The sequence below is a fragment of the Notamacropus eugenii genome, chromosome X (assembly GCF_028372415.1).
Source record: "Notamacropus eugenii isolate mMacEug1 chromosome X, mMacEug1.pri_v2, whole genome shotgun sequence".
NCBI classification, from domain to species: Eukaryota; Metazoa; Chordata; class Mammalia; order Diprotodontia; family Macropodidae; genus Notamacropus; species Notamacropus eugenii.
In genome coordinates this window covers 17,900,332-17,923,875 of record NC_092879.1, presented here as the reverse complement: position 1 = coordinate 17,923,875, position 23,544 = coordinate 17,900,332, and the positions used below count along the sequence as shown (strand labels likewise).

General features: G+C 39.4%; 1 pseudogene; it reads right to left on the bottom strand.

The window, feature by feature from the left end:
- Positions 1-7,830: 7,830 nt before the first annotated feature.
- LOC140516096 (PRELI domain containing protein 3B-like) lies at positions 7,831-8,401 on the bottom strand (annotated as a pseudogene).
- Positions 8,402-23,544: the final 15,143 nt, after the last annotated feature.

The following is a 23,544-nucleotide window of genomic DNA, read 5'->3' as shown; positions in this document are numbered from 1 at the left end:
GAAGGGATATCAGTCATCCTCCCCATTTCCAATCCCCACCTCCCCAAATCAGAAACTTCTCATGCTTGAATTCGGATATGTGCCCCTCCCTCAAAATAGTTGTGTGGGTTTTTGGCTGAAGGTTGTATTCGAAGGTCTCTACCAACTCTTATATTCTCTGCACTTAGAAATTCTGAGTCTCAAGTTCTGAAAGCTGATCTATAATGAGAGTGGGGTACAAGGATTAGGCTGGCCCAGGAAGGGGCAAGTACTTCCCAGAGCCTAGGAGTTCTGTGTCTCTTCACAGCAATATTTGCCCTGGAGAGGGAGCTCTTCAGGGGAAGCTGTACATACAGACTGAGAGGTTCCTGGAATACTTCAGCCTCCCGCCTTCATCCATTCCCCAGAGCTTGATCTCCTCAAACAGCTTATGTTCCCCAGGATGGTGGGGTCCGGGATCTCCTGGAGGGCACATGGGGTTCTTTCCTGAGTTATGAGATCAGAGGCTGCAGCTACTCTGAAAGGTACAGGACTCCTGAGGGAGACCTGAGATTAAACAGCTGTAACTGCAGATTGGGGGAGAGAACAAGGCGGCATTACTCTGCACCTGGGTAGGTGGGTAGGAGTAGTTGGAGCCAGAGTTTGTTGGGTGGATCTTCTGGGATTTGCTTTTTAAAAAAATGTTTGTTTATTTATTTTTAGTTTTCGACATTCATTTACACAAAACTTTGAATTCCAAATTTTCTGCCCATCTCTTCCTTCCCCCCACCCCCATAATGCCTTGCTTTCTGATTATCCCTTACCTCAATATGCCCTCACTTCTACCACACCACACCCTTCCCTAATCCCCATCGCCTCTCTTTTCTTGGAGGGCAAGATAGATTTCTATACCCCATTATCTGTATTTCTTATTTCCTAGTTGTATGCAAAACCAATTCTCTACATTCATTTCTAATACTTTGAATTCCAACTTCTCTTCCTTCCTCCCCTCCCCACCCATCCCCTGAGAAGGCAAGCAATTCGATATAGGCTATATATGTGTAGTTTTGTAAAAGACTCCCATAATAGTCATGTTGTGTAAGACTAACTATTTTGTCCTCCATCCTTTCCTGTCCCCCATTTATTGTATTCACTCATTTGACCTTGTCGCTCTACAAAAGTGTTTACTTCTAATTATTCCCTTCTCCCATTTGCCCTTCCTTCTATCATCCCACTCACCCCACTTGTCCACTTCTTCCCTGCTTCCCTGTTGTGTAAGATAGATTGCCATACCAAATTGAGTGAGCATGTTATTCCTTCCTTAGTCAAATGTGAAGAGAGTAAGGTTCACTTTTTCCCTCTCACCTCCTCCCTTTTCTCTTCCACTGAAAAAGCTTTTTCTTGCCTCTTTTATGAGTGATCATTTGCTCCATTGAATGTTCCCCTTTCTCCTCCCAATATATTCCTCTCTCACCCCTTAATTTTATTTTTTTAGATATCATCCCTTCTTATTCAACCCAACCTGTGCTCTCTCTCTCTCTCTCTCTCTCTCTCTCTCTCTCTCTCTCTCTCTCTCTCTCTCTCTCTCTCTCTCTCTCCCCCCTCTCTCTGTATATATATATATATATATATATATATATATATAATATATGTGTGTGTGTATGTATGTATATGTGTGTGTATAATCCCTCCAACTACCCAAATACTGAGAAAAGTCTCAAGAGTTACAAATGTTATCTTTCCATGTAGGAATGTAAACAGTTCAACTTTAGGAAGTCTTATGATTTCTCTTTCCTGTTTACCTTTTCATGCTTCTCTTGATTCTTGTGTTTGAAAGTCAAATTTTCTATTCATCTCTGACCTTTTCATCAAGAATTCTAGAAAGTCATCTTTTTCATTGAATAACCATTTTTTCCCCTGAAGTATTATACTCAGTTTTGCTGGGTAGGTGATTCTTGGTTTTAGTTCTAGTTCCTTTGACTTATGGAATATCTTATTCCATGCCCTTTGATCCCTTAATGTAGAAGTTGCTAGATCTTGTGTTATCCTGATTGTATTTCCACAATACTGGAATTGTTTCTTTCTGCCTGCTTGCAACATTTTCTCCTTGACCTGGGAATTCTGGAATTTGGCTACACTATTCCTAGGAGTTTTTTTTTTTCCGATCCTTTCATGAGGTGATCAGGGGATTCTTTCAATATTTATTTTACTCTCTGGTTCTAGAATATCAGGTCAGTTTTACTTGATAATTTCATGAAAGATGATGTCTAGGCTCTTTTTTTTATCAAGGCTTTCAGTTAATCTCATAGCTTTAAATTGTCTCTCCTGCAACTAATTTCCAGGCCAGGTGTTTTTCCAATGAGATGTCTCACGTTGTCTTCAATTTTTTCATTCTTTTGGTTTTCTTTTGTAATTTCTTGGTTTCTTATAAAGTCATTAGCTTCTATCTACTCCATTCTAATTTTTAAAGAACTATTTTCTTCTGTGAGCTTTTGAACCTCCTTTTCCATTAGGTTAATTCTGCTTTTTAAAGTATTCTCCTTATTGGCTTTTTGGACCTCTTTTGCCTTTTGAGTTAGTCTATTTTTGGGGGGTGTAGGCTGTGTTCAGGGAGGACCAGTACCAGTACCAGTACCTTTGCTGTAATGGATGCTGAACACTTTTCAGGGCTCTTCCACCTTTGGTGTCTACCTGTTCCACCTAATTCTCACCTGTGTCTCCAAGAAGCTGCAGCATGCATAGTGGCCACACCCTGGTAAACCATTTTGGCAGACAGACCAAACCAGTTTGAGAGTAACCAAGGGTTCTCAAACCCATTGGTGAGTTACAGGGGTGTCTACTCAAGCATATGAAGACTTCATTTGATGAAATGGGCAGATGAGGACAATTTGTTCCAATGGACATGAAGGCAGATGAAGCAGGAGATGTGGAGTGCTTAGAGATTGGTTAGACATCGAAGACACCAAGGTCATCCACTGAACCATCGCCAAATGTACCCTTTCCAAAAAGACTATTTTATGGAGAACTTGAATGGGGCAGGTGATCACATGGTGGCCAGAAGAAACGACACAATGACACTCTCAAGGTTTCTCTCAAGAACTTTGGATTTGACTATGCAACATGGGAGACACTGGCACAGGACTGCTCAGCATGGCGTGCCCACATAAGAAAAGGTACTGTGCTCTTTGAGCAAAGCAGAATTGAGACAGCACAAAGTAAACACAGGATGCGCAAATTTGGGATATTCACCCCAAATATTCATATGCACTATCTGTGCCCAACCTGTGGTAGAGCATCCTGAACTCGTATTGGTCTGATCAGCCATAGTTGGACACACTGAAATTTCACTTTACTGTGGTGATATCATTTTGGTCTTCTTCGAAGGCAAAGGACAACAGCCTAGGGTATTTTTAAAGGTGCTATTTTCTTCAGCATTTTTTGTCTCCTTTAGTAGGCTGCTGACTCACTTTTCATGATTTTCTTGCATCACTCTCATTTCTCTTCCCAATTTTTCCTCCACTTCTCTTCCTTGATTTTCAAAATCCTTTTTGAGCTCCTTATTTTGGAGGTTTTGGATGTAGAAGCCTTGACTTTTATGTCTTCATCTGATGGTATGCATTGTTCTCCCTCATCAGAAAGGTTGGAAGAAAATACCTGTTCACTAAGAAAGCAACCTTCTATAGTCTTATTTTTTTCCACTCCCACTTACTTACACCCACTGTACACAAAGCTACTTGGGGAGTACTGAACTCAAGTAGGGCAACTAGAGCTTTTCCTCAGGGTGGTTGGTGAATTTAGAAGGTACTGAACACTTGTGAAACTTCCCTGCAGTGAGAATGAGCTCTTTTCTTATCTTTCCCTGACGTCAGTGCAGCCTCCTGGACAGTGGCTTGGCAATAGTCTTCTAGGATTTCTGAGTCTTTCCGTCTCAATGGTTCACTGGTTAGAGCACTGAGCCTGGAGTTAGGAAGATGTGGGTTCAAATCCAAGTTCAGCCACTTACATGCTATGGGGCCTTGAGCAAGGACACTTCCAAATGTTCTACATCAAGCACTCTTTCATCTTTCTGCCTCCTCAGTAAGTTTAGTAACCTATCTTAATGAATGTGTCTGTGATCTTACAGAGTGGTCTGGGGCACTGAGAGGTGAGGTGACTTGACTGTAGTCATGCTGCTAACATGGATGTGAGGTCGGACTTGAACGCTGAGCCCTTATGACTCTGAAGCAGAGATACTTGGGCCTCAGAGAATCCATCTCTTCCATCCAGACACAGTTCAAGCATCACCTATTCCATGACGCCTTTGCTAATCCCACCTGCTAGTGGCCTGTCTCCAGATAGCCTTGTATGTTATCTTTATTTGTCTTTATTCTCCATATACTTTTATAATAGTCCCTTATTTTATTTATTTTTCTTCTGTGTGTCTCTGCTTCAAGCATGTTGCTTGTAAACAATGTATTGTTGCATTCTTGTTTCTCATCCCTTCTGCTTATCTGCTTCCACGTTTAGGACTAATTCATCCCATTTATATTCACAGTTATAACTATTATCGGTGTATTTTCCTCCATCTTATTTTCCCATTTATCTTTATTCCTCTCTCTGCTTACTCTGTCCCTCCTCAAAAGTATGTTTTTCTTTATACCATTACTTCCCTTAATCCGCCCTCACTTTTATTAGCCCCCCGTCCTCTTCACTTTTTCCTTTCCCTCTCTATTTCCCTGTTAGGCTATATAGATCTCACCATCCAACTGTGTCATTCTTTGAGTCAATTAGGAAGAGAGTAAGGTTCAAGGCTTACTCAACTCCCCTGCTCATTTTCCCCTCCATTCTTAGAGGAAAAATTTTCATCTTGTTCTTTTCTCAAAATTTATTATTATATTTAATTAGGAAACATTGACATTATATCTTTTATGTTATCACTTTTTCTACTTCTACCTTTTGGAAGATATCATTCCTATTTTATAATCTGACCACAAATACAGACTGAAATTCTAAGATATCTCTTATTTACATCCTACTATGAGAATTCAGAGATGATCTAATGTCAATCTACTAATGAATAGATTTTGTATTGTTTTTATATAATATCTCCTACTCACCTGCTGAGATCATACAAATTTGCTATAAAAAGAATATATAAAAGGATATGACCATAGTCATATCAATGACATATATAATAACAGCAAGAAGACTCCCTTAACTCTGTTTGATTTCAAGCATGAGTCATGTCTGACAGCCAATTATGTAGTCACAGGAATCAAAAACAAGGCTCAAGATTAACCAAGTGAGAAAATTTCCTGTTCAGAAAGAAAATAACAGAATGGGGAAGCTGAGTCAAGAGGATCCTACCTTAGGTCATGGCAAAGTTGTCCCCAAAATTTTCCCACGCATACATAACCAGTTTAGCAGATCTCAGACTTTATCACAAGTCATTGTCTACTTTTAGTTTCATGGCAATTCAGACAACCATTCCTCTAATTGACTTAAAACAGTAGTAAATTATGATCTCAAAAGTTTGTACCTCAAATAACAAAATTTCACTAAGCTCAGTTTAGGGCTTGAATATTAACAACTCCTCATATTTCCATAATAGTTACATTTCACTTTTTCCTTTACTTATAAAATAAAAGTAAGCACATTCTGGAGTTTCAAGCATACAGCATGCCTGAGAGTTGCCTAATGTTGTTATATTGTAGTCACATCCTTAGCCTATTTGTTATTATCACATTTTTAAAGACGATTCAAAATCTAATAGCATCCATATTAAAAAATACAGTTGTCTAACAGTATTGCTGATACAATTGAATCTCAAATTTCACAATATAAGAGAATTTAGAAATATAATTCCTCACCAAGTTTCCATAGTCTAGACCACTACACTGGTGCGTGTTACCTGTTGATGCTGACCAGAGTTGATCTACATAGCCTGGTCTGGTAATGTAGCTAGTTTGGAGTGGCAGGAGAGGTACTGCATAAGCTCAGTGTGGAAGTCAGTTGATTGGTTTTTGGTTTTAAATTTTTTAATTTCTTTCAGAATCCAGGTGCTTTGTATCATAAAGACCGTGAAAGTTTCTTTCTCTTTGTGCATAATTTCTCTTTTGAGGAGCTTGAGGGGATTAGAGAAAATGTTCGGTTTTCAATCTATCATGTGTATTATTCTTATTTTTATATATTTGAATCTGTTGACTATACATCATAAAAATGAGACATTTAATTTATTAGAAAAACTTGCTGACAAGATTTGTTCCCAATTTCAGAGAGGAGGCATGGTTGAATAGTTCTCCATTGCTTTCTAGAATGGCCAGGGCAGTGCACAGTTCCACTAACAGTACAGAAAAGTAGCCGTTCTACTACACCTCCTTCAGCATTTGCTTGTTTTTTTTTATGGATTTTTTTGCCTTTAGTTGCATAGTTTAAAAACATTGTTCTAGGGACATTTTAATGGAAGCATTAATCTGATAGTGATTAAAACTAGTTTTTTTTTAAAACACTAGTTTTTTTTTCTAGGAAACCTTTACAGATGTTCCAACTTATGTTAAGCATAGTTAAGAGCAAGATCTAATTGCCTTTCAAAATATTTCGTATGCAACTTTAGTTTCATATAAATAATTACAAGAATCATAAAATACTGTTCAGCAGTTAACAATTATGTGATTTGAAACACTCAACAAAATATAACATTTTCTGGAATAGCTCTTTGGTGTTTTAGTTGGCCATTCAGGACAAAGTATGGACTTCTCACAAATAAAAGCTTCAGTGCAATTTCCCTTAGTGGTCAGCTGTGATTATGTTCCCTCTTTTGGCAGTGGCACGATAGGATTATAAAGAGAGCTAGGTACCTAGGATTTATATTTCAAATCTGACTAGTAATTAAATCAAATGATACATAGATATACAATGTGAAAAAAAAAAAAGACTAGTTTGTGGTCAGTTACTCCAATATAAAAGATGCAGTTTACAATTTTACAGTTGAATAATTTGACATAGCTTGCAACAGCAATTATTGATGCATGATTCAGTCACGTGGCAATTTTTGCATGAGCTAATTAAGCATTATAGGAAATACATAAAAGATGCAAACAATTGTTACTTTACGTTTTATGATGTTCTTAAATTCAGGTAACAACTCCATTTTTTTAAATTTTGGTTCCTGTTTAAATTTCAAATTGAATCTCACACACCCACCATTCGGCATCATAAATAATATATAATTCTGCAAATGTAAAATTAAAATAGATTGTACTTGTGTCATATCACAAAATTTTGGCAAATGAATATAGTATTTTGTAATATAGTACAATCAGGTTTACATTGGGAGTTATGGCACTTTAATTATGCAGCAATATCCTTAAGTACCAATTGAGAATGCCATAGTCATTCAAAGCCAGTTACTTTTGTACAAATAAAAGGCTTGGATTTGGATTTCAAGTAATATACTTTCCTTCTTTCCAATGAAAGTTATTATCACATCAAAACTGTTTGGGCAATCATGCAAAAAAGGTAACTGCTTCATTTTGGAATTGGTCCAAAACCAGGTAGAGTCTCATGAATTAAATGTTATAAAATGCAGCTTTGTGGAGTTTCAACATGCCAGTTTCTGGTCAAGGTATCTGTTTAAATATCCTTCAATCTTCAGAAATTGGAAACTTAATATTGCATGGTATTTTCAGGTAGAATTAATTCCAGTTGATCCCATATGCTGGGAAGCCCTTCACTTTCTCCTCTTTTCTCTCAAAAGTTGCAGTGTTTCTCCAAGCTATCTAATATCTGTCTAATATACAGATATGCTTCTTAAGTACCCAATTATGGATAAACATGTTACCAGCCTGGAGAGAACATGGTAGACCTATTAATGTTTCATATAAAAAGCCATTTTCATTTCTCTACAAGTGCTGCTGTGGCCGCAGGTGTCCTCATGCTTCCTCTTGCTGATGCAGTCAACTCTTGAATCTCAGCATTTAATTTGTTACTCACTCCATTGCTTCAAGACCATTATTAGCATTAGATGATCTTGTGTTTTCCATCAGTCTTAGATAACTGCTACAGCTCAATCATTTCACATTGATGATGGCTTCTTGAGTCAAAATGGTATTTCCTGGTTCTTGAGGATGTAGTTTGTATGTAAGTCTCTCATCCACTGAAAGAATATTTGTAAAGAAAATATTAGTGGATTAGCTCCATTATTTTTTCTATGGGATCAACTACACAATGTTCCTGCAAATGTGTTTTGGTTCTTGCTGCTCAATAAGTGGTTTTACAAAAGAAAGCATTTCCCACTCTCTGGTGAGCAGTCTCTGGCTATGCAATTCCCCAGTAGGATCTATTTGTCTAACACGTCAAATCCAACCACACTCGGATTCATTGGATTTGAATATTTCTGCATAGCAGCTGTTGTAACTGTTTCCAACTAGTGGTTGAAAACATGCTCTGATATCCAAATCTTCATGGCGCCAGTGACCAGTATGATGTCTGGGTAAAGAAGCGACACCACCCTTCTTCTTCTTACTGGCAATCCTTTTTTTCCCACAATTTATCCAATCTAATGGCCGTGAGATGTTACACAAGAGTTCCTGAAATTTCTTTTTCTCTAATTTATAGTGATTTAGAATTCTTTTTTCAAATGTTTATTGATAGCATCGATTTCTTCCTCTGAAAAATGCTGGTCCCTATCCTTTGATCATTTATCAATTGTTCTATGACTCTTGATCATATGAATTTTATTCAGTTCCCTGTACATCATAGAAATAAGACTTTTATTAGAAAAAACTTACTGCAAAGATTTTTTTTCCAACTTCTCATTTCTCTTCCAATTGCAGCTGCGCTGATTTTGTTTATAGAAAAATTTTTGAATTTTGTGTAATCCAAATTGTCCATTTGCCACCCTTGAATCTGTCTTGTGTTTTCTTTGCTCATGACCTTTTTCCCCAACCATAGAACTGCCAGGTAATTTTTTCCATGCGCTCCCCTTTCTGATGTTACTTACCCTTTAAGTCTAAGGAATATAGCCATTTGGAGCCTGATTCTGTCTTCTCTGTGAAATGTTCTTCTAATCTTAGGCTTTGCCAGATTACTTTTCAGTTGGCCCAACACCTTTTATTGAATAGCAAGTTTTTCAATTGTTAGAATTGTTAGGTGTAAGTCAGCAGTTGACTAAATAAACCAATAGAATTTTAAATGAATACATGAATTGGACAAAAGGGAGACATTACAAACAAATTCTTGAATTGAGACATTACCTTTCTTATCCGTTGATAGAGAAAGAATTCAAGAACAAAGAAGAGAAAGAGAGGATCCTATGATGTAAAATTGATCATTTAAAGTACATAAAATTTAAATGTTTTTGTAAGAAGAAAATTAATGCAGCTAAACTTTTTTCTTTTTTTAATTTTATTTTATTCTTATTATTTTTTAATGTTTTACAATCACTGCCAGAAAATTAAGATTTTATCCCCCCCCACACCTACCTCCCACTACCCCCTCCCTCCCCACTACCGCATACAATTCTGTATAGGTTCTACATATACTTTCCTATTGAGTACATTTTCACTATAGTCATGCTATGTAGTCGAACTAAAATAAATGGAAGAAATCATATAACAAATCAAAACATGATACACAAAAAAGCACACACACACAAACATGATCTGCTACATTCTGCGAATGACTTCCATATTTCTTTCTCTGAGTGTGGAAGGCATTTTGCCTTAGAAAACCACCATTGGGATTTTTTTTTAAATAAGTTCTTGCGTTATTACGAAATTCCAATTCTACCAGAAAAAACTCTCACACGCTGTGGTCGTTGCTGTGCACAAAGTTCTCCTTGTTCTGTTCCTTTCACTCAGCATCAGATCGTATAAGTCCTTCGAGGCCTCTCTGAAGTCTTCTTGTTCATAATTTCTTATGGCACAATAGTACTCCATTACATTCATATACCATAATTTATTCAGCCATTCCCCAATTGATGGCCATCCCCTTGACTTCCAGTTTTTGGCAACTACAAACAGTGCTGCTATAAATACTTTTGTACATGTGGGACCCTTTCCCATTTTTATGATCTCTTGGGGATACAGTCCTAGTAGCAATATTGCTGGGTCAAAGGGTATGCACATTTTTGTAGCCCTTTGGGCATAGTTCCAAATTGCTCTCCAAAATGGTTGGATCAGCTCACAGCTCCACCAACAATGAATTAGTGTTCCAACTCTCCCACATCCTCTCCTGAATTTATCATTTTCTTGTTCTGTCATGTTTGCCAATCTTATAGGTGTGATGTGGTACCTCAGAGTTGTTTTGATTTGCATCTCTCTAATCAAAATTGATTTAGAGCATTTTTTCATATGATTATAGATATCTTTAACTTCTTCTTCCGAAATTGCATGTTCATATCCTTTGACCATTTATCAGTTGGGGATAAACTTTTAAAAAACAGGTAAAAGGAGGAAAAGTCTTTGCAGGAAGTTTCTCTGTTATGTAAAGTACATGGAGAAGCGATTCTAATTTGTAATCATCAGAGAAATTTCCTAAGTGACAAATAGGCAAAGGTTTTCAGAGGAAGAAATCTAAACTATCCACTAGTTGGAACAATTATCATTTGGTATTAATAATTTTATTAATAATTAGGAAAATGAAAATTAAAGCAACTCTGAAGTTCTATTTTACAATTCTGAGGAATAGGGCATTGAGAGTAAAGATAAGAAGATAGTTAAGAGAGTGACTGTTTGTTCTTTGTGAACTGATTAGTAAAAATGACAATTAAAAAAGGAAAATGACAATTGTAGGGCAAAACGGCCTCACTAATAAACTGTTGTTGCCACTGTGAATTGGTCCAGCCATTCTGAAAATTAATTTTAAATCATGTTCCAAAAGCATGAAACTGAGGATACCTTTTGATCCAATTATACTACACCTCGGCCTATACCCCAATAAGATTTTTAAAAGAGGGGTACACATGTGTACAAGAATATTCTAACAATTTTTGTAGAGGTAGTAGTAAAGTGGAGACTAAAGGGATACCCTTCAATTGACAGAATCCCTAAACAAATGATGTTATATGAATTCAATGGAATACTATTTTAGTCTAAGAAATGCTTAAATAAAGAGTTTCAGAGAAAACAGGGACATAGAAACAAAAAAGCAAACACAAAGGTCTGTCATGTGGATGAAGGATTGGAAGGCAGAAACATGAGCAACAGCTGGAAGTTATAAAGAGAACCGTTTTGGCATGACCTCAGAAAAATCTTCTAAAAATGGGAATTCTCCCAACCTACAGTTTCTTGGAGGGGAACCAAGGAAAAGCAGAATGACCATTGGTCTAGTATGTTACTCTGGGGATTCCTTTCACATATAGATTGGAAGAGATGACTGCTACAGATTCTCTAACAGTCAAGTTTTGTGCAAATTCTGTGAATCCAGGCTGACAAGGAAATCTGAGGACAACAAAAGATTTTGAAAAGGAGTTTACTGGGACTGGAGCAGACCCAATTGTAGAGCTGAACTGAGCTCTCCCTGGACACATCTGAGGATATGTGTGTAGCACTGGCAGACTTTAGCCTAATGTAGCAACCCCTTAGTTCCAGAGACAGCAGCAAGAAGATGCTGATCACCTACCACCTCTAATTTCTCCCTCCAGGTGCTTCACTGACTTAGCTAGGCTCCCCCAGTGATGCCTGTCAGAGAGGCCTGGCTTATAAGTAAGGAGGTAATAGGCCATCCATGTTCTACAAGAGGACTTTCCTGTCTCCAGCTGATAGTGTCTTTCCCCAGAAATGACTTTGTTGTTATTTTCTAGATAATTTCCATATATAAAATTAATATATTTTCTAGGCACACAGACATAGAATCAGAGACACATACTCTCATAAACATACACAATATATATGTATACATATATAGATTTATGTGAGTATGTTTACATTTACACACACACACACATATGTATATATATGTATACATATATGTCTATCCTGTCTTCCATGATAGGATGTATGTTACTCAAAAGAAGAGACTGGTTGTTTTTTGGTATCCCTACGGCCTACCAGAGTGCCTGGTAAATAGTAGATGCTTAACAAATGCCTGATGCTTAGTGGCTTGATATTTAGGGGCACCTGGGCCTTTCAGTTTTCACCAAATAATATCACAGACATGACTATCTCATATTTGAGCCTAACAGGGAAAATAGGATAACTGAGTACAGAACTTGGCATATGGTATCTGGGGGCATTCACTGCACGGTGGTGATAGAGGGACATCAAATTTCCTACCCAACAGAGTCTCTCTTTTTCTCCAATGTCCTTCTCAAGATACCCTCTTCTCTCAATCATGGTTTCAAATATATTGCTCTGATTTCCAAGGTCCCTGCTCTGCCACATCCACCTGCCTCTATTGCTCTATACTCTCTTGTAAAAAAGCAGCAGGATACAATCTTTGGCTCTCCTATGCTACTCTGTGCACAACACCCAGGCCATCTCTTCAAGGAAATTATTGACCTCTAACGTTGAGGAACTTCCTCAATCTACCTCTATTTTCCCTCCCTTGGAGCAACTGCTTTCCCTAGCAGTTTGTGCACAGAGCTGGAGATGTGGAGGAAGTCTTTCTATTCCTTCCAATTGCTCAATAGATATTGTTTCCCTCCCAGCAAATTTATGCTGAATCACAAGAGCTCAGCTGCATAGAGCTGTCCCTTCCAAAGTGCTGATCTGGTTTGGGCTTCTCATCCTCCCAATTCCTCTTATCCAGCTTAATGAAAATATCCCCCTCCTATGGAGCCCTCTGTGTCCTTCTTGAGAAGTCAGTCAGGGTCTCTCTACAGGTACAGGTGTGTCTGGTGGAACTCCTCAACTAAGTTGGGTGGAAGGGAATGACAGGTGGACTAATTCCTCTGTACATGATATTGAGTCCCTTCTATTACATCATCACACTTGTGCCAGCATCCCCACTTTAAGAATGAAGTTCTACCATTTCCTCATATTCCCATTCCATCCCATTTTACACTAGGCAGATCACTCTTACTGTCGCTTCAGGAAACTGCATTGTGTGCACACAAGGTTGAGATATGAATCATGAAAAGAAGTGACAAAACCTTCAGCTCTGGTGTGATCATAGCTGAGGGTGATAGCTTGTTCAGTTTTTGAATGAAATGAAATTAGATATCATGTACAAAGCCTTTCTACTGCTTTCATTATTGAATTGGGTGAGAGCTCTTAAATGTGTATGATCTAAAGCATAGAAGGGCCAGGATGCTTACAATGGGATGTGTGTGATTTTGATAGACCCAGTCACAGAGTTCCCACCATGAGGCCTTTGATATTGATTACGTACCCAATGTTTCCCCTAGACCTGTGTTGCCTTAGTGCTGAGCAGCCCAGATTCCCTTTTCCAGATGTTGTTCCCATTTCAGCAGGGCTGGCATTGACTGCCCCTCTGGGATCTTTACCAGGTGTATGCATGGAAACAAACATGAGACATTTGAATATGTAAACACCAGAGAGTGGAATGAGATGTATCATTTTTGTCAATCTCTGCCATTTCTTCAAGGGTGCAGTATAACAATGGAGATTCTCCTGTATATACTTGTATGTTTACTCAGTGTGTGCTCTGGCTTTTGGGGATCCATAATGATAGCAGCTAATTCTTAACTGAAAAGTATTTTATCGATGCCTTTCAGGAAACCAGATAAATCCCTTCTTAATGGAGGGCATGTTCCAAGGAGAAAGCTTATGGGGCAAAAGATCAGGAGGGAGCTCCTGGCTAAAACCTTCAACAGGTTCTTGTATTTTTGTGAGAATCCCTTCTCTCTGTTCCTAAAGGAAGTCTGCCTGTGCGAAACAATGCTTGCATGTGTCCTGAGCATGTTTAGAGAGCTTTTAGACGGGGAAGCCTACATTGGCTGCAGCCCCACACATCACTTTTATTTATATGGCCATAACCACAGTAGCGCCAATACTAGCTCAGCTACAGCTGTGACTGTAATTCTCAGTCATCCACGAATGTCTTAGAACCCTCTACCTGCCAAATCAGGAAGAGCCTTTCCTGCTTCCCAGGCCTCCTCCCAGAAGATGTCCTTCTTAAAGTAGCCACCCTATTAGATAGAGCTCAGTGTAGAAAAGCCCACTCCTATTTCTCCAAAAATGTTCAACACACTTGGAAAGTATCCTAAAAAAATCTTCCTAAGATCAACTCTTCTCCTTAAAGGCACATATTAAAAAGTTCAAAATGGACAGAAGTAATTGTGGAACACAGAGATGTAAAACTTCACTTAGCAATAGCTAAAGTAAGTCAACAAAAATTAAATAGATTCTCACCCTTGGATGTGTCTAGTGTATCTGAAAGTGGTCACCATCTGAGGGAAACTTATTAAAAAGCAAAGATCCAAGAGTGAAGTCCAGATGCACTCCATAGTGATGTTTCACAGGAATTCATTCAATATTGTGTTGACAGAACCACAAAGCACATGCTCATCATGGGAGTTTGTTTATAGAAATATTGGGGGTTTCCAATGGCAATCCCACATCAGGCCATTTTCAGCAGAAATTATAGATTGTGCTTCAGATGGCCAGATTTATCAATCAGCAGAAACTATGGAAGGAAGTGGTAGAAACTGAGCAACTCTTCACTAAAGGTTGTAAAACATTAGTACCCAATGAATACTTAGCAAGACATGAGCTGGTGGCTGGAATTATCTATCAGAAACTGAGTATTTTTCAAAAGTGAGCAGATGACCAAAGTTCCTATTACAAATGGAGACGTCAGAATATCCTTGGGAATTCCAAAACAAGTGCAATGATTCGGGTTGTTTTTTTGTTTTTGTTTTTTGTCAGCCCACAAATGTTTATAAAGCATTTATTATGGGTCAAGTACTGTGATAAGTTCTGGGCATGCAAATATGAAAAAGGAAAGTTACTCCTTGCCCTCAAGGAGCATATAATTTATTTTATTTTTTACAGATTTATTAATTATTTTTCGTTTGCAACATTCACTTGCAGAAGTTTTCAATTTCCTCTACCTCTCTACTGTCCCAACCCACTTCCCCTTCCCCACGATGACATGCCACCCATTATAGTCTTTACATACACATTCTTATTAAAGATATTTTCACATTAGTCATGTTGTATAAATGAATTAGAACATATGGGAGGAACCATAAGAAAGAAAATAACAAAATAAAAGAAAACCAAAAAAGAAAGCAAATGGTATGCTTCAGCCTGCATACAGATTCCTTATTTCTTTATCTGGATGTAGATGGCATTTTTCTTCATGAGTCTCTTGGAGTTGATTTAGGTCCTTGCATTGCTGAGAAGAACTAAGTCTATCAAAGTCAGTCATTGCACAATGTGACTCCTACTATGTGCAATGTTCTGGTTCTTCTCACTTCTTTCAGCATCAATTGTTGTAAATCTCTCCAAGTTTTTCTGAAGTCTGGTTCTCATAATTTCTCACAGCACAACAGTATTCAATTACATTCATATACCACAGCTTGTTCAGCCATTCACCAATTGATGGGCATCCCCTCAATTTCCATTTCTTGGGCACCACGTAAAGAGTTGTAAATAATTCTGTACACGTGTGTCCCGTCCCCATTTTTATGATCTCTTTGGGATACAGCCCTCAAGGTGGCATTGCTGAGTAAAAGAGTATGCACACTTTGATAGCCCTTTGGGAATAGTTGCAAATTGTTCTCCAGAATGGTTGAATCAGTTCACAACTCCACCAACAATGCATTAGTGTTGTAATTTTCCCACATCTTCTCCAGCATTTCTCATTTTCCTCTTTTGTCACTTTGCAATCTGATAGATGTGATATGGTATCAAAGCCTTTTTTTAGACTTCCAGTTCTCTAATCAACAGTGATTTAGAGCATTTTTTCAAATGAATATAGATAGTTTTAATCTCTTCCTCTGAAAACTGCCTGATCACACCCTTTGACCACTTATCAATTGGGGATTGACTTGTATTCTTGTAAATCTGAATCATTTCTCAGTATATTTTAGAAAGGAGGCCTTTATCAGAGACACTGGTTGAAAAAAATTCCCAATTTTCTGTTTTCCTCCTAATCTTAGATGCATTGGCTTTGTTTGTGCAAAAACTGTTAAATTTAATGAAATAAAAATTAACCATTTTGCATTATATAATGCTTTTTAACTACTGTTTCATCATATATTTCTCCATTCTCCATAAATCTGACAGGCAAACTATTTCTTGTTCTCATGATTTGCTTATGGTATCAGGTTTTATATCAAAATAGGGTACTCATTTGGACTTTATTTTGGTATGTGGTGTAAGATGTTGGTCTATGCTCAGTTTCTGCCTTTTTCCAGAATTTCCAGAAAATTTTGCCAATTTTCTGTTTTTCCCAGAAGTTTCTGTCAAACAGTGAGAAGAACAATGTTTTAATAGCATACTAAGTGCTCTTAATCTCTAAGTTGCCTGGATGAAAAACTTACAACATATAGAGACCTAGAGGAAGACCTGAAAACTGTGTGGGAACAGCATGAGGAACTAGCAAGGAACAAGTGAAGAACTAGAATTGTCCTAAAGGTGTATTCATGGAGCCTGAAGCAGATGAATTAATATCCTAATACTTTGATTGAGTGACCAGAGACAGTAATTCTGTGCAATAATCTGAAAAACATTATACAGAAAACAATCAATAGCATGATATGTAAACTCCATCAAAATGACTAAGGGAGATGAATAATGATGATAATAATAATGATAAACACTTCTCTTGTGCTTTCTGGTTTGAAAAGCAGTTTGTAAAATATCTCATTTGAACTTTACAGACACTCTGCAGTTTGCTTGGCACAGGCATTATTATCATCCCATTTTACAGACATAAAAACTGAGCTTTAAGGGAGTTTAAGTGGCTTGCCTATGGGCACACAGTGAGTAAGGCAGAACTTCAGTGTAGGTCTTGTACCTCCAATTCCAGGTGTGTCTCCACTATGCCAATACACTAGTGCCATGACAAAGCTCCAAATCTGAAATAGTTTTAGAAAGAAATTTATTAAGTCATTTGGTAGAGGAAACTGAGGCAGAAAAGAGGGTGTGGCTCCCTCTTGTACAGCCTCTGGAAGGTTTATATTATGTAAGATTTAGACCAGTGTACCCACACACAAACGGAGGCAGACATGATGCCTCCATGAATGTCTCTCGCCTCCAGGTCATTCCACACCCAGCCTGATCTTTATCTCCTCCTGCCTGTAGAAAGGAGTCTGAGCCCAGCTCCTTCCCCAGACCCCCTCCCCCTTCCTCCTCTGCTCTGGGAAATATGAGAAATCCAAGTGCCATTCAAAGTCTGCTGGCTTGCAGAGGATGCTGCAGCTACTGTGCTCCTTCTTCCCTTTTGTGGAGCCCAGGACAGTCCTCCCTCGTATTCCCCCTTTCCCTCTTTGTCCACCCCCTCCCACTTTCTATAAAGGGTTTGACCCTCCACAGCACCTAGCTGAGCTCAGCTACTGCCCCCCCATCCCCATCTTCCAGACTGACTGATCCTGATGGTCCTGCTAGTGCCTAAGTGGCTATGAGTGAGGTAAGTGCCTCTGCTCATGCCTCAGTCTCTCCCTTTCTTCTCCTTCTCTATCAGACCCTTTGCAACCTATTCATGAAGCAGAGGCACCCTCCCCAATTGTTTTTGCTTAGTGCCTAGGAGGATGTGTGAAAAACTGGGTGGAAGGATCTAGGAGTACAGATACTTTGGTTTATACCTGTGTTGTGTATGTAGGGAAGATCATCTATGTTTGTGTAAGTGCATCTGGGTAGGTGTGTGGATGTGTGGATATATGGTTGCATGCCTCCTCCTCCAGGGCTATCGTTGCCTGCTCAGACATTTGTCTGGAGGTCTGGGGCTTGAGGGGCTATAGGCTAAGTTGAACCCTACAAAGAGACCAACAGGGAGAAGCCTCTGAGGAATACACTGTCCCTTCCTTCTTCAGGTGGACATTTCTATCCGTTCTTCCTCCCATCCTTGACTTGGCCTTGGGACTGGGGAGAGAGGAGATAGTCTAACAACTCTTTCACCTTCTTCATAGCATCTCCTTTGTCTGGTATGGTTAAATTAAAGGGTATATTATTTTGGTTTTGGTTTCAACTAGAACATCGGAAATGAGGGTTTCTAGGTATATTGTTGTTGGAAAGAAAGAGGGGATGGTCCCTGGAACCTATGGATCTCTATGATTTACAGACGGAAAGAAGAGAGTTGTTTTAGTATGAACATCTCTCACTGGGAAGGATTTGGGGCATTTTGTCAAACTGTTATTGATAGCTTGGATTTCTTCCTTTGAAAACTTCCTGTTCCTTTGACCTATTGGAGAACAGCTCTTAACCTTGGAAAGTGGGATCAGTTCCTTTTATATCTTGTATACACAACAGTCATTAGAGAACTTTACTACAAAGATTTTTTTTCCTCGATTAACTGTATTCCATCTATTTGTACAAAAACATTTCAATTTTATAGAGGTAGAATTATCCATTTTACTTTCTGTGATTCTCTCTGTTGCTTGTTCTGTCATAACTTCCTCCCCTCATAGATATGAAAATTAATTTTCTCCTTGTTCCTCTAATTTGCTATTGATTTCCTTTTACACCTAATTCGTGTATCTATTTGTAGTTTAATTTGATAGGTGATAGGAGGGGTTGATGTCCTATCAAATTTCTGACATATTGTTTTTCCCCATTCTATCTTTTTTTAATCAAAAGTGTGTCCTGCTCTTCCCCCTGCCCAACTTTTGTCTTTGCATTTATTAAACAAATTATTTGTTCACTTGTGTATATTGCATCCTTTATCTTTTCAATTAATCACTCTTGTAATTTTTAATTTCTGCAGTGGCAGGAGAGCACCGCAGCTCGTAGCTGTCCCATACAGTGCTGATCTTGCTTGGGCTTCTCATTTCTCCAAATTCCACTTATCCAGCTTAATAAAAATATCCCCCTCTTATGGAGCCCTCTGTGTCCTTCTTGAGAAGCCAGTCAGGACCTCTCTACAGGTACAGGTGTGTCTGGTGGAACTCCTCAACTGAGCTGGGAGGAAGGGAATTACAGATGGACTCATCCATCTGTACATGATGAGTTCCTTCTATTACATCATCACACTATTGTGCCAGCATCCCCACTTTAAGAATGAAGTTCTACAATTTCGTCACATTCCCATCTTAGCCATGTCACACTGAGTGGACCACTCTTACTTTCACTGCAGGAATTTGCATTGTGTACACACTATTTTGAGATATGAATCATGAGAAAAGTGACAAAGTTTTCAGTTCTGGGGTGATCCTAACTAGGAAGGTGATAGTGTGTTCTGTTGCTGAATGAAATGAAATGAGATACCAGAAGCAATGCCCTTCATACTGCTTTCATTATTGAATTGGGTGAAAGCTCTTAAAAAGGTATGATCTAAAGCATCGAAGGGCCAGGGTGCTTGCACTGGTATGTGTGTGATTGTGATAGACTCAGTCACAGGGTTCCCACCATGAGGCCTTTGATACTGATTCCCTTCCCACTGCTCCCCCTAGACCTGTGTTGCCTTAGTGCTGAGCAGCCCAGATTCCCTTTTCCAGATGTTCCCATTTCAGCAAGACTGGCATTTGTTGCCTCTCTAGGACCTGTACCAGGTGTGTGCATGGAGACAAACATGAGGCATTTGAATGGGTAAACTCCAGAGAGTGGAACATGATGTGTCATTCTTGGCAATCTCTGCCATTGGCAAGAAGCCCCAGTCCTGCTGCAAGGGTGCAACATAACAATAGAGATACTCCTGTATTCACTTATTTGCTTACTCTGTGTGTACTCTGGCCATTGGGGAACCACAGTGATAGCAGTCACTTAACCCCTAACTGAAAATTGTTTTTATCGATGCCTTTCAGGAAAAAACCGAACAACTGATACCTTGGTACTGCAATTGATATTGCTCCAGAGGCTCCCTGGTCCCTTTTGATCAGAAGTGACCTTACTCTTCAGTACCCCTGTGAAATAGGCATTGCTAATGATAACGTTCCACAGGGCCCCTGCACCCTCTTGCCAGATTGTACTCCTCTCTGCCCTTGAACTGTGACCCAGACATCTGTAAAGACAATGGAGCACCCAAACAGCTTCCAGTGTTGTATCTCATGCTGCCACAGGGGTCTCTGTAATGTCTTTCTAGCCAATTACTAGATCCCCTTATTATCTCTGACTTGAGAGCCCCAAAGCTTCTGCTGCTTCTGACTATTAAAACTAATAAAATAAACAGGATAATATAGTATAATAAGAAGAGGATAAAAAGAGATAACAAAAATAATTAGAAAATGACTCAGTTACAAAATTTCCAACTAAATAAATAATGATTTCGTAGTAATGATTGACAGGCTTCCTTTAAGTCAGGTCAACTAATTCCTCAGTAATTAGTGACAAAGGAGTGATTTCAGAGTTTCTTTTTATGACAGAAGAGGAATAGGAAATTACAGTTATCTTGTGGAACTTGTTTGGAATATAATTCAATTGGACAAGGCAGGTCATCTGAGTGCCTTGCTTCTCCCAGGCATTCTTAACCCAAATTTATACTGCTGGCAACATTTAGCTGGCAAAGTGGGATTACCCCAGTAGTACTTAATCCACAGCTGAAGCATTTTATTACCAGAAAGATTTCTTTTAAGGGGACTGTCGCCTGAACTAAGAGTGGGAAAGAGGAACTTGTGATTTGGAGTTAGCAGTCACCCTTCTTGCACCCCGCCCCGCCATCCCCCAATCTGGTACTTGGCAGAAAGGGTAAGGGAACCTCAGAAGATTACACTACTTGACTCATCTTTTATGTCTAGCTGCAAAACAATAAATCAGCTTATTCAGAAGGTCTAAAGAACTTAACTTTTTGTCCTTCCTACTTTGTCCAGCTGCCAGAAAGACAAACTTAGTCTTTAAAAAGGGTCTTCTGGCGGAGCCAAGATGGTGGAGTAGAAACACACAAATACTCTAGCTCCGAACCCACAGCCCATGAAATATCCGTAGTAAAGAGCCGCCAATAAATTCGGGAGCAGGAGAAGCCACATAATAGGGGAGCGGATAAGATTTCTGTTCCAGAGGGACCTGCAGACCTCTTGTGGAGGGTCCGTCGCACGGAGCCCAGCCCAGCCCTGTACCGGTCCCGGTGACGAGGGGAACAGATCTGAGCGGACTTCAGGGATGGGATCTCCAGCAGCCGAGCAGGTCCCTCCACCCACAGGTGGCGGGGGTTGGTGGGAGGGCCTCTTTGGTGGGTCGAGAGGGAACTGGGGTGCCCCCGTGCTTGGGCCCTCTCGGAAGGCAGCGTGGAGGCGGGAGCGGACCGGGGCTCCCCATGCAGGCAGGAGCCCGGATCCATTGTTGAAGGTCTCCGCATAAACCCCCTGAGGGAACAGAGCCAGTGAGGCCGCGCTGCCCCCACCTGAGCACCTGAACTTAATCTCACACTGAATAGCAGCCCTATCCCCGCCCAAAGCACTGAGGCTGGGAAGCAACATTTGAATCTCAGACCCCAAGCGAGGGCTGGGAGGATCCGGAGGCGAGGTGGGTGTGAGGAGAATATTCAGAGCTCAAGTCACTGGCTGGGAAAATGCCCAGAAAAGGGAAAAAAACCAAGACTATAGAGGGTTACTTTCTTGGTGAGCAGGTTTCTCCTCCCCTCCCTTCTGATGAGGAAGAGCGGTGCTCCCCATCAGGGGAAGACAGGGGAAGTCAGTGCTTCTACATCCCAGCCCACTCAATGGGATCAGTTCTGGGAAAAGGTCTTAAAGAGCCCAAACAATTTTCAAAATCATGATAGAGAGGTGGAGGAAAAACTGGGAAGAGTAATAAAAGACTTGCAAGCAAAGTATGAACAACAAATCAGCACCCTGCTAAAGGAGACCCAAAAAAATGCTGAAGAAAATAACACCCTGAAAAATAGGCTAACTCAATTGGCAAAGGAGATTCAAGAAGCCAATGAGGAGAAGAAAGCTTTCAAAAGCAGAATTAGCCAAATGGAAAAGGAGGTCCAAAAGCTCACTGAAGAAAATAGCTCTTTCTAAATTAGAATGGAACAGATGGAGGCTAATGACTTTATGAGAAACCAAGAAATCACAAAACAAAACCAAAAGAATGAAAAAATGGAAGATAATGTGAAATATCTCATTGGAAAAATAACTGACCTGGAAAATAGATCCAGGAGAGACAATTTAAAAATTATGGACCCACCTGAAAGCCATGATCAAAAAAAGAGCCTAGACATCATCTTTCATGAAATTATCAAGGAAAACTGCCCTGAAATTCTAGAACCAGAAGGCAAAATAAATATTGAAAGAATCCACCGATCACCACCTGAAAAAGATCCAAAAAGAGAAACTCCTAGGAACATTGTGGCCAAATTCCAGAATTCCCAGGTCAAGGAGAAAATATTGCAAGCAGCTAGAAAGAAACAATTCAAGTACTGTGGAAATACAATCAGGATAACACAAGATCTAGCAGCTTCTACATTAAGGGATAGAAGGGCATGGAATAGGATATTCCAGAAGTCAAGGGAATTAGGACTAAAACCTACCCAGCAAAACTGAGTATAATACTTCAGGGGAAAAAATGGTCTTTCAATGAAATAGAGGACTTTCAAGCATTCTTGATGAAAAGACCAGAGCTGAAAAGAAAATTTGACTTTCAAACACAAGAATGAAGAGAAGCATGAAAAGGTAAACAGCAAAGAGAAGTCATAAGGGACTTATAAAAGTTGAACTGTTTACATCCCTACATGGAAAGACAATATTAGTAACTCTTGAAACTATTCAGTATCTGGGTACTTGGTGGGATTACACACACACATATGCACACGCACACACTCATAGGAGACAGAGTGCTCAGAGTGAATTGAATAGGATGGGATCATATCTTAAAAAAAAAAATGAAATCAAGCAGTGAGAGAGAAATACATGGGAGGAGAAAGGGAGAAATGGAATGGGGCAAATTATCTCTCATAAAAGAGGCAAGCAAAAGATTTTTTTTTAGTTTGGGGAAAAAGAGGGGAGGTGAGAGAAAAACATGAAGCTTACTCTCATCACATTCGACTAAAGGAAGGAATAAAATGCACACTCATTTTGGTATGAAAACCTATCTTACAATACAGGAAGGTGGGGGACAATGGGATAAACAGGGTGGGGGGGACGATGGAAGGGAGGGCATGGGGAGGAGGGTACAATTTGAGGTCGACACTCACAGGGAGGGACAGGATCAAAAGAGAGAATAGAAGTAATTGGAAGCAGGATAGGATGGAGGGAAATATAGTTAGTCTTATATAACACTACTATTATGGAAGTCATTTGCAAAACTACACAGATTTGGCCTATATTGAATTGCTTGCCTTCCAAAGGGAGGGGAAGGGGAGGGAGGGAGGAAAAGAAGTTGCAACTCAAAGTTTTAGGAATAACTGTCAAGTACTGTTCTTGCTGCTAGGAAATAAGAAATACAGGTAAAGGGGTATAGAAAGTTATTTGGCCCAACAGGACAGAGGAGAGGATGGAGACAAGGGCAGAGAGGAACGATGGAGAAGAGAGTGGAGTGGAGATGGGGGCAATTAGAATGCTCGGTGTTTTGGGGTGGGGGGAGGGGACAAGGGGGGAGAAAATTT